The sequence below is a fragment of the Neltuma alba genome, unplaced genomic scaffold, assembly GCF_004799145.2.
Source record: "Neltuma alba isolate B1F8T4 unplaced genomic scaffold, ASM479914v2 tig00012795_pilon, whole genome shotgun sequence".
In the NCBI taxonomy this organism is placed as follows: Eukaryota; Viridiplantae; Streptophyta; class Magnoliopsida; order Fabales; family Fabaceae; genus Neltuma; species Neltuma alba.
The window spans coordinates 388,854-399,887 of record NW_021637194.1 but is presented as its reverse complement, the minus strand read 5'-3'; the positions used below and the strand labels follow the sequence as shown (position 1 = coordinate 399,887).

General features: G+C 39.0%; 2 pseudogenes; both read left to right on the top strand.

Moving 5' to 3' along the window:
• The first annotated feature begins 1,133 nt into the window (after positions 1 to 1,133).
• Positions 1,134 to 3,537, top strand: LOC114730980 (heavy metal-associated isoprenylated plant protein 33-like; annotated as a pseudogene).
• A 2,566-nt stretch (positions 3,538 to 6,103) lies between these two features.
• Positions 6,104 to 6,536, top strand: LOC114731006 (uncharacterized; annotated as a pseudogene).
• Positions 6,537 to 11,034: the final 4,498 nt, after the last annotated feature.

The following is an 11,034-nucleotide window of genomic DNA, read 5'->3' as shown; positions in this document are numbered from 1 at the left end:
AAATAAATATCACAGTAAATTAGTAGTTTGTTAGTCGAAAGAAGAGGAACCCAAACGCAATTCATTCACTCCTTCTGATTTTAGGAAAAATTACACTCAAGTCCCACAGAGCACAATTAATATCAAAAAGGTCCCATAAAATCACAAAATGATTCTGAAGTCCCCGGGACCTATGTGTAATTAATTCTAATTGTGAAATTAACCTACTTACCCCTGTTAATTTTATTTGCAACAATTCGTTTACAATCTCAACAATGGCTGTTAACAACCCGAAAAGACGTGATTGACAACCTCGGCAGTGCTCATGACAACTCACTCTATGGAATGCCAAGGGCATTATTGAGGTTGTTAACCACCTCTTCTCGGGTTGTTAACAGCCACTGTTGATGTTGTAAATAGGTTCTAATTTTATTGCAGCAATTCGTTTATAATCTCAACAGTGGCTGTTAACCAACCCGAGAAGACATGATTGACAATCTCGGCAGTGCTCATGACAACTCACTCTGTGAAATACCAGGGGCGTTGTTGAGTTGTTAACCACCTCTTCTCGGATTGTTAAACAGTCACTGTTGAGGTTGTAAATAGGTTCAAATTAACAGGTGGGGTACTACGTAATTTCACAATTAGAATTAATTACACACAGGTCCCTGGGGACTTCAGAATTATTTTGCGATTTCGAGGGACCTTTTTGATATTAATTATGCTCTGTAGGACCTGAGTGTAATGTTCCCCTGATTTTATTACTAAAGGTCAAACGTGAATTTTACTTTCATATATATTCACAATATTAAAAAGTCAAATAGATACCCATATGCATTTTAATGCGAGAAAAACTGTAAGATGTGAAATAAAAAGGTAAATTTCTTGACACGCCAGACAGGGTGTCGCAAACCGATTTAAAAAATGAGTTTAGATTAACTGAGTTAAAATAATCTTATATTATACATAAATTAAGTATGTGAAAATAATCTTACCTTGTAAAACGCAAAAATGTTTTTTAACTAATGATGGAAGCCTGCACAATGCTTCACAATAAATAAAGGCATCAGACATAAAGGGACCGCTTAGAACGCCATTCTCTGTCTCTCTCTCTCTCCCCCTCTCCCTCTCTCCGAAACAGATAATTCAGAAGCAGCCAGAGAGGTTTAATTTTAATGTCTACCCACCATCCCTGAACAGAGACCCCCCCCCCTCACTCTCGCCTCTCTCTCTCTTCCCCCCACTTCTGCTAGGAAGGCCCATTCTCATCTGTCATTTCCCCGTGTTTGGTTCGAAAACCGGTTTCAGATATTGCTAGAGCAAGAAGAAGCTCACTTAGCTTCTTGTGTGTTGTCCTCTCTGGGTTTTTCCTGTCCTTTTTTACTCAGATCTGTTACCTCCCTCTTCGCCTTTTCCCTCATTCCTTCAATTTTGGGGGCTTCAACCATGAGTAAAGAAGAGTTCTTGAAGATACAGGTGCTTCCTCTATCCCTTTCCCCGCATTTTTCAGGGCCTCTGCTTTGTCATCTGAGTAATCAATGACTCTGAAGCTTTTCTATTTCGTAATTTTAGTTTTTCTCCCGTCTTGTTGCACATTTCTGATGAAGTAACCAGCTTTATTCTATTACATAGTTTTATTTACTCACAATGAATCTATTTTTTCCCCTCCTTTTTTCTTTTCCTTTTTGGTCCATTCTGTCTTGGATACGGGGATTGCTTGCGCATGCAGAAATCTGTTCTTAAGGTGAACATACACTGCGATGGATGTAAGCACAAAGTGAAGAAAATCTTGCAGAAAATCGACGGTACCTACATTGGCATATACTTGTAGAAATTATGTCTGGAAAAAAAAATCTCTCGTTTTTCTAGACGAATCTTAAAAGTGAATATTGTGGTTGACAGGGGTGTTTACGACGGAGATAGATGCGGAACAGGGGAAGGTGATGGTGTCTGGGAATGTGGATCCCAACGTTCTCATCAAGAAGCTAACGAAATCAGGGAAGCATGCAGAGCTCTGGGGTGCTCCCAAATCAAACAATAACAACCAGAACCAGAATCACATCCCTAAGCAGTCAAAGAACATGCAAATCGACAATGGCAAAGGCGGTGGGAATAACAAGGGCCAGAAAGGTGGTAACAACCAGCCCAAGGGCAAGGGCAAGGGCGGGGGCGGTGGCGGTGGAGGCCCGCAAGGAGGACTGAATCCTCAACAGCTCCAACAGCTCCAGCAGATGCAGCAGCTTCGAAGTCTTCAAGATCTGAAATTTCCTCAATTCAAACTACCTCCAGGCCAGAACCCAAACCAGAACCAAAAAACTCTCAAGTTCGACTTGCCGGAGGATGACGACGATTACAGCGACGGCGAGCTGGATGATGAGTTCGATGACGATGATTTCGATGACGACGAGTTTGACGATGATGAACTGGAGGGAGCTCCACTGCCCCTGAACAAGATGAATCCTGATATGGGGAACGGCGCTCCCATGATGCTCAACGGCATGAATATGATGAATCCCCAGAAGAGTGGGAATGCCATGATTATGAATCCTCAGAAGATTGGGAATGCCATGAATATGATGAATCCTCAGAAGGGTGGGAACGCCATGAATATGATGAATCCTCAGAATATGATGAATCCTCAGAACGGTGGGAATGCCATGCATATGATGAACCCTCAGAAGGGGGGCAATGCCGTGCATATGATGAACCCTCAGAAGGGGGGCAATGCCATGCATATGATGAACCCTCAGAAGGGTGGGAATGCCGGACCAGGTAACGGGAAAAAAGGGGGTGGAGGAGGAGGAGGAGGAGCAGCGCCTATTCAAGTTCACGGTATGGGCGGCGGAATTGACGGTAAAAATGGAAACGGAGGAAAGAAAGGCGGGGGGGAGGAAACAATCAGAACCAAGGGGGAGGCAATAAGAACAATATTGGGAAAAATGGGAACAATGGAGGCGGCGGGGGCGGAGGAATCAACAACAAGAATGGTAGCAATGGAGGGCAGAAGGGTGGTGACGGTGGTGGTAAGAATGGTACGATGGAAGGCGTTCACGCGATGAACAATGGTTTCCAGCAAATGGGCGGTGTTGGCGGGAATACTGACAAGAGCATTCCCATGGGCGGCATGGGCAAGATGCCGATGGTCAGATGGGCAGCGTCCCCGCCGTCCAAGGCCTCCCCGCAGCATCCATGAACGGCGGCGCCGGCGCATACTTCCCCGGCGGTGGTCCGGATGTTATGGCCGGAAACCCTTACAACCAGCAGCAGCAGCAGCAGTATCTGGCGGCGCTAATGAACCAGCAGAGGGCGATGGGGAACGAGAGATTCCAACCTATGATGTACGCGCGGCCGCCGCCGGCGGTGAACTACATGTACCCTCCTCCTCCGGCAGCACCGTACTCTTATCCGCCCCCACCTGACCCCTACTCCAACTATTTCAGCGACGAGAATCCTTCGGGTTGCAGTGTGATGTAAATCAACGGATGGCCAGCAACGAGGAAGATGGAAGGGTGAAGACATGAACATTATACAAGTTGAAATTGAGCTTCTTTTTTTTTTTTTTGAAAAAAAATGTTTGGTCTGTAATCCTTGTTTTGGCCTGTAAGTGATGGTAAGTTAAATGGATTAGGAGGCTGGAATTAGCACAAGGATGAGTACTGGGAATACGAGATACAGAGTTTTTGGGAGGGAAAAATGGTAACTAGCAAGAGAGAGCGCGGTGGTGAGGGGTCCCTCCCGTGAGATAATGTCTGTACATGTTGAACAACAGCAATAATTAATATTTTAAGAAGCAACAAAGCCGACAACAAATATTGAGAGCCCACCTCAAGATATTCCATAACACTCCACTCCGCAGCTCTACTCTGTTTCTCATTGAATCTGCGCTCTCTCTCTATATATATATGTGTGTGTGTATGTATATATGTATTCTCATAATATCTCTGTTATTGTGGCACACGCAGTAGTATTAATGCTATGCCTTCCATTAAAGAAATGGGAGGAGCATTAGCATTCCAATTTCCAAGTTTATAAGCAACTCCAATAGTACAGTACTAATTAATAAATTAAATTGGATGCCCTTGTTTTTATGAGAGCGAACTCGTGAGTGTCCCGGAGATGGGGTGCGCTCTGCGACTCCAGGTGGTCCCACCTGCTCTTACTCGTCTCTCCTCGTCACGAGTGGAGCAGGCTGGTTTACTAATTTTTAACTTGTGTGAAGGACTTTGAGAAGTACTAATAATTACGCATGTCAATGTACAAATAATAATTTTTCCATGATAATTATATTTTGGCTTGGCTTCTTATAAATTTATCTGCTTCACTTTCCGGTTATAATTACGTTAATATAAATTGAGATAAAATTTATTTTATGTACTTACCTTATATTTTTAAAATTATAGTAAAAGAACTGTTAATGAGTCATTTCAAGCGGGTCCGAATTCATCATGCCGATAAATTCTAATGCTTATTAATTTTGCTGTGGCTAGTTTACAGGCAATCTAATGATCGCCATCATAATGATGACGTAGCTGGGAATTAAGAGTAATTTGTTTGAAACGCGATCCCCGAATGAAGGCGTTGTGAGAGTGGATGTTCCGTAATGAAACTCAACTTGTAGTTTGAGTACGAGATTACACTGGCAACTTCACCGGCAGACGACGGCACGACGCATATGGGTTGAGGGCAGGGAGGAGACTATCATTTTGGTCACGATGGGAAGGCTTGTGTTGGATGCGTGTATGGACATATGTGTGTTCATTTGTTATGAAGATGACTTGCACCTTAAAGTATTTTTATGACCAAATTGAATCTCTACCTGACTGAAGAGATTATCATTTTGGTCACACCAGCAAGGTTTTTATCCTGAAGTATTTTTATGACCAAATTAAATGTTTAATTAACTCTTATATTTATAATTGAAGGTAGTACCTTTTCTTTTTAACATAAAAATTAGATAACTAATTTAATTTGATTTTTCTAAATCATCTTACATGTGAAACATATATTAAGATTATAAATTTGAAAAATAAGTTGCAAGGAGGGGTTGGGGCCCGCATTTCCTTATCATGATCATCATGTCCGTCCCCATCCTCATTATCAGGCCTGGTTGAGGACGAGAGGCCAGCCATGACATCACACACTCCTCTGTCGCTGTCTGCATGTAGTATCTCTCCATCCAACTAGTCCCTTCCTTTCCCGCTTACTTCTACGGTTACACCTAATTCTATCTTGTTTCTTTCTTCCTCTCTGTTTTTTTTTCCGATCCCTATTCATCCAACGCTTCATCGCCAATTAATACTCGCCTATACAAGGCATTGCTTTTGTTTTATTCGGCGACCCCACGCCCTCTCTCCCTGTTTTCTGCGTGCTGCGCCTTCACTGTTTGTCATCCATACTTGTATTTTCCTACACTACATGCCCTCCAATAAGTACACCCTTCCCCCTTATCATTATTACTCATTCATACTATAGATATGAATTATTTGTGCAGGTACGCTGCGTGATTCCCTTACTTGATTACTCGCAGACGTAGAGTAGAGTGGTATTACACCTACCCGTGTGATCATCCCAGTGCCGTATTCTTTCACTCCTTCTAACTAAGTGCACACATTCCGTGCCCCCACTAACGTGTTCTTGTGAAAAGTGCTGAATAAACAGAGATCAGGGTATTGCATGTCTTACTCACCAGTTGCATGAACAGCCCTTTCTTCAAACACCTTCCTCTTTCTAGCTGCAACATATTTTCTTATATAACTATACTGGACCTGTACATTTGCATTCACTTTCAAACGTCTTCCTTTATCTTTTCCTCAACATATTTCTCTCTCTGCTGCTAAACTTTTCCCCTGTCTTGTGTTGAATTTTCGCGTTTTACAGGCCCCACCATTTCCTTGATGGGAGGGCTCACCATTATTCTATCACTGTGGCTCTCCATATTCTGTTGTCTCTGATCTTTTATGGGCATATAGCTAGCCACAGAAATCACTTGCCACGCGACGTGTGAGCCCAACCACATGCAATGCATCCCCTCCATTTTAAAAAGACCTCCACTTTATTCCACACATGAAGATTGTGTAGCACTAGAGGCGAACCAGTTGGTCGGGGGTGGAAGGAAGCTTAAGAGATGACTTACAAGCAGCAGTCCAAGTCTCTGACAGGAAAGATGCAAGGCATGAGGCTTCTGTCTCTTGGTGATTGCTTTGATACTGCAGAGACCATTCTCAAGATTCTGAGCTGGGAACACTGATATGGAATCTGAGTGATAGGCCAGTGGAGCTGCAGATAAGCTTTGGGTCAATACTGAAGAAGGTTCACACGGTGAATCCGGGATGCTCGAAGAGATTGAAATGCAAAAGCATATACAAGGCCTGCATGCCTGGCATGAACCTGAAGAGCTTGCTCTATTACCATGACGACGCTTGCCATCCTTATACATGGATTTCAGACACGGGCTGATTCTCCAAGGATGGTGAAAGAAGCAGGATGTTAGGCCTGAGGATCTGATCAGGGACTCTTCTGAGATCAGAATCTTCAGGGATCAGAAGCTAAGGATCTAAAGCATTTGGCTGATCGTGTTAAGGTCCTTTTAGTATAGAGTACCTTCTGAAATATTAGGCTCTTGATCTAGTCGGTTTTAATTAGAAATTGGGGGTTCACTGCAGAATTCAGGATTCTCATTTGAGAGCACTGGGCTTTACTTCCAGGCAGGCCTCAAGTTTCTTCATGCAGCCTCTCCATTGTAATCTGGGAACAATGATAATGCACGTACAGTGAGACGAATCAAGCAAAGCAAATGTACAGTAGCACAGCAAAATTATGCTAGCACGTTAACATTTTTTCCTCCTGCGTCATGCGTTGACTTCACGGACAGCATGCTGGTCCAAGTGAAATGCTCATAAAAATGACTGCGTAATGATCTGCAGACGCTTTTCAATTCATCTAATTGTTATCACATCCTTACACTTTGGGTGTGCTATTATTACTTTGAATATATAATTGGAGATTCTGGAGCCAAAGAAACAAGGAAAGCGCCTCACTGTTCTATAAGAAGGGTTGGCAAAAACTCTGGGCACCTATGTTTTATCGTCTTTCAGAGCTTTAATAAATGTCTAAATTTGGATTATTGATTGTTGATCATTTTAACTATTGCATAGATTTTCTTAATTTGACATACTAAGCATGAGAGGTGAGACTTGTATGTTTTTCTAGGGCTCTGATCTGAAAAATAGAATGCATTTTTTTTTTGTAAGTTTGGGCAGAATTTCAGCCATGGACTAATATGTGATTGAATATAGATGTGATGGAAACTGCAAGTAAGAGTATAGTCTCGTAGGCTGAGGTGATGTTTCGTAGTAGTTCACCCAAGATAAATGGTATGCATGTCTCTGTGTTGTTATAGTTTCATCTAAATAGAGGCTGGAGAACCAATGTTGTATACATTTATTATATACATTTATTGTCGTCAACTTTCCTAACTGAGCATTTTCGGGGATTATGCAGGGAGCCAGTGGCTGTAATTGACAGAGAAACAAATAGATGTTATTTTTTCTAAAATATTCTTATCAATCAAGTTATTGGTTAGAATTGTTACTATTATTACAAGGTCTACCTTAAAAAAATAGATAAATATGATAAATAAAGCGAATTAGGGCTTTATATTTAAGACCAAAACAAAAGTCAAACAAGTTCTTATATCAAGAATCGGAGGTAGCAAAAAGGAACAGGAAATTAAGAAATACACATGTGGAGACTGTAGTTATTTGATTCTCCCTTGTTTTCTGTGTTTTTGTGGGTGTATATACTCAGGAAGCGTTGGTGGCTGTGATGATAATAGTTTAATATTGCCTCGTTATTTAATAAGAACTCGTTTGTTTTTTATTTTGATTTTAAATATAAAATTCTAATTTATTTTATTTCTCATATTTAATTTTTTAAAATAATTTTTGTAATAATAGTAGTTTTAGCTAATACACTTGATTAGCAAGGATATTTTAAGAAAGAAGACACCTATTTATTACAAATAATTTACATAACTAAATTTTTTAATCTACTAAAATTAGTTAACTAACTTTTATATTATAACCAGAGGTAGTATTTGTTTATCGGGGATAACGAGGATTACGGAGGCTGAGGAGAGAAATCAGGAGAGGACGACACTCATGTCCCGCAACATGATGCTAGAGTAAACAACATGATAACTGGGATACACTAAGTGAGTAATAATTCGGGCAACATTGATGATTATTAGTTTAGTTCATCAAGAGAAGGAGCCAAGTGGGCTGGGGCTACTGGTCCGAGCCCACTGAGCCCAGAACTTGTGTACTTAAAGCTCCTTGACTGTCCAAATCAGCTGGTTTACTAACTAGTTAGCCTTGCAGACCTTTGCTGACTGGAGAAGCAACGTAAATAGACGATACTATGGGATTTACTAATCGCTTTTGCGATTTTCAAGGTCCTAATTATATCAGTTTAAGGGGTGTTTGGATGGAAACCAAATTATAGTTTCAGAAGTATTTTTACAGTTTACGAAATAAATATGTGAAGGAGTTTATCTCATTTTACGGAAAAGTGTTTCTGAAAAGCACTTTTAGGGGTTGCCAAACACTCCCTTAATATTGAAGTTTAGCTGAAGTAGGGACTAACGTGTCATGTGTGTTTCTACAATCTGATACAGGATGTATTTGGAAAAAAATAAAAAAACACTTATAAACACGTTTTATATATAAGTTGATACAAAAAATTTTCTCATATATTTACTTTATATTCTATCAATCATAATCAAAAAATTATTTATAAACTATTTCAAACCACCCCACAATTGATACTAAATGTAATCCAATCCAATTCTACGTGCTAAAGCTAAACATGTTGAACTTGATTTGCAATTTTTATTCGTGACGCCAAGGTTTTAATTTTAAAAGGCTGCTCCAAGACATTAATTTGGGAACTATTGATTAAGTGGCGGGCACATTGATCAAAGCTTGGTCCCATTTCAGAAGCGAGCTGTGTTGCTATTTTTTTTTGAAGGGTTGCCGTGGTTCAGACTCTCCCCTGACTGTAAGGTAGAGTTCATGTGGACAGGGCTAAGAAGGATTAGGCCCTTACCTTATACCCAGTGTACCCAAAGGATGAGCGGACTGTAAAATGCTCATTGTTCGGTTATATCCAGAAAACCTTAAATCATTTTGGATTGGGCAAGAACAGGCTTTCCTTTCTAAAGATAACATCATATCTTCTGTCCAAAAAAAAAAAAAAAGAAAGAAAGATAACATCATATCTATGCCGCATGTTTAAAAAAAAAAAAATTCCAGTTATACTTGAAAAATACATTTAATTTAATCTATAATTAGCTTTAAAATGTTAAAATATATAATATCAAACTATACCAACATATTCAATTTAATAAATATAATCATCTCCTTTGAGGATGGGAATCAGCAAGCAAGAAGACATAATATTTTAATAGTGAAAGAATGAGGTATTATTTTTTGTTGATTTATGTTTAAGCCGCGTCAATCCTATTCTTTCTTTTAAATTTTGTCATGCTGACGTTTCAGCTCATAATTTCTTACGTTATACTCCTCCGGTCCTAATTATAAGACTCAATTGACTTATTTGAGGAGATTAAGGAAGTAAGTTAAGTTGGTTATTTATAATAAATAAGTGTTGTCATTCCTAAAATATCCTTGCTAATTAAGTATATTAGCTAAAACTATCATTATTAGAAGGATTATCTTGGAAAAAATGCATAAATATAAGAGACAAAATGGATTGGGGTCTTATAATTAGGACCAAATAAAAATTCAAATAGGGTCTTATAATAAGGACCGGAGGAGCATATCCTTTTTAGGCACAAATTTTGCAGCAATAACAGAATTAACTCAGCATAATAGTTTCTCTCGCCATACATATAAATCGGGTTATATATGTGTTATATTATAACACCAAAATATGAATATATAATTAATATGATTTTAATTTTTATTCTAATTATTTGGAAATTGAAAATGAAAAATGAAAAGTATAAGCGTCTCACAAAGAGAAAGGGTGAGATAAAAGGAAGGATAGAGGATTAAGTTTTTTTTAATATTTAAAAAAATTAGTCTAAAAACACACAGTGTTGTTTATTTATACTTTATTAAATTTTAGTTTATATTCTTTCATGTTGTAAAATCTTTTCAATAGATATTATTTTATTTTGGTCCTTCTTTTTATTATAATATATATTTGTTAGTAAATATTTATATATATTTTTGGGTAGGGCAACATGCCCTGTTTGCAGCCTGCTCCTACCAGTGAATCAGCCTCATCCAAATTTATCCATTTTTGTTTGGGTAGCATATTTTGGGTCGGGGTGGGTAATTTCTTTGCGGGTTTGGATGGGTACACCGGTTATGTAGGCTCTATGCACACTCCTACAATAAGATCACACTGACAAGACAAACTGTCTCTCTTTTTATTATTATTTTTCACCAAGCAGCTGGAGAAAAACGGTACAGGAAAATAAAAATTAAATTTTGATTCTTCATATCATGAAGAATCAATGCTTTCATGGGACCAAACTTTGGACCCAACTGGGTTAGTGTGTTTGTTTTGGTAGCAGTTGACGCCTTTTTATTTATTTATTTATTATGCTGTTTGCCTTCCTCTATCATGAGCTTAGTGGCAAGCCCAAGTCTGTCAAAGTGTAATCTTGAATCGTGTGTTTTTAGTTGTCTTGGATGGAACACGACTTCAAAATAGGTGCACGCTAAAATCAGATGAACAACGGTTGTATATTAGATGCCCAGTTATGCACTTGAAATGACCAAAGATACCGAATTGATAATGATTTTACTCGTTCACCTTTTTCTATACTGTGTTATTTAAGTGGTCTAGTCCGCTCGCTTATTGATGCCTTATCTATTTATGTTTTATTTAAATGTCAATTAGCCTGTGTGATAGTAAAATGTTAGCATTAAGTCGTTTCGTTTAAACGCAAGGGGATAAAATTGGATTGAAGTAATACATAATAAAGTGGGAAAAAAACCTCTGATATCAGGACTTTGAATAAAT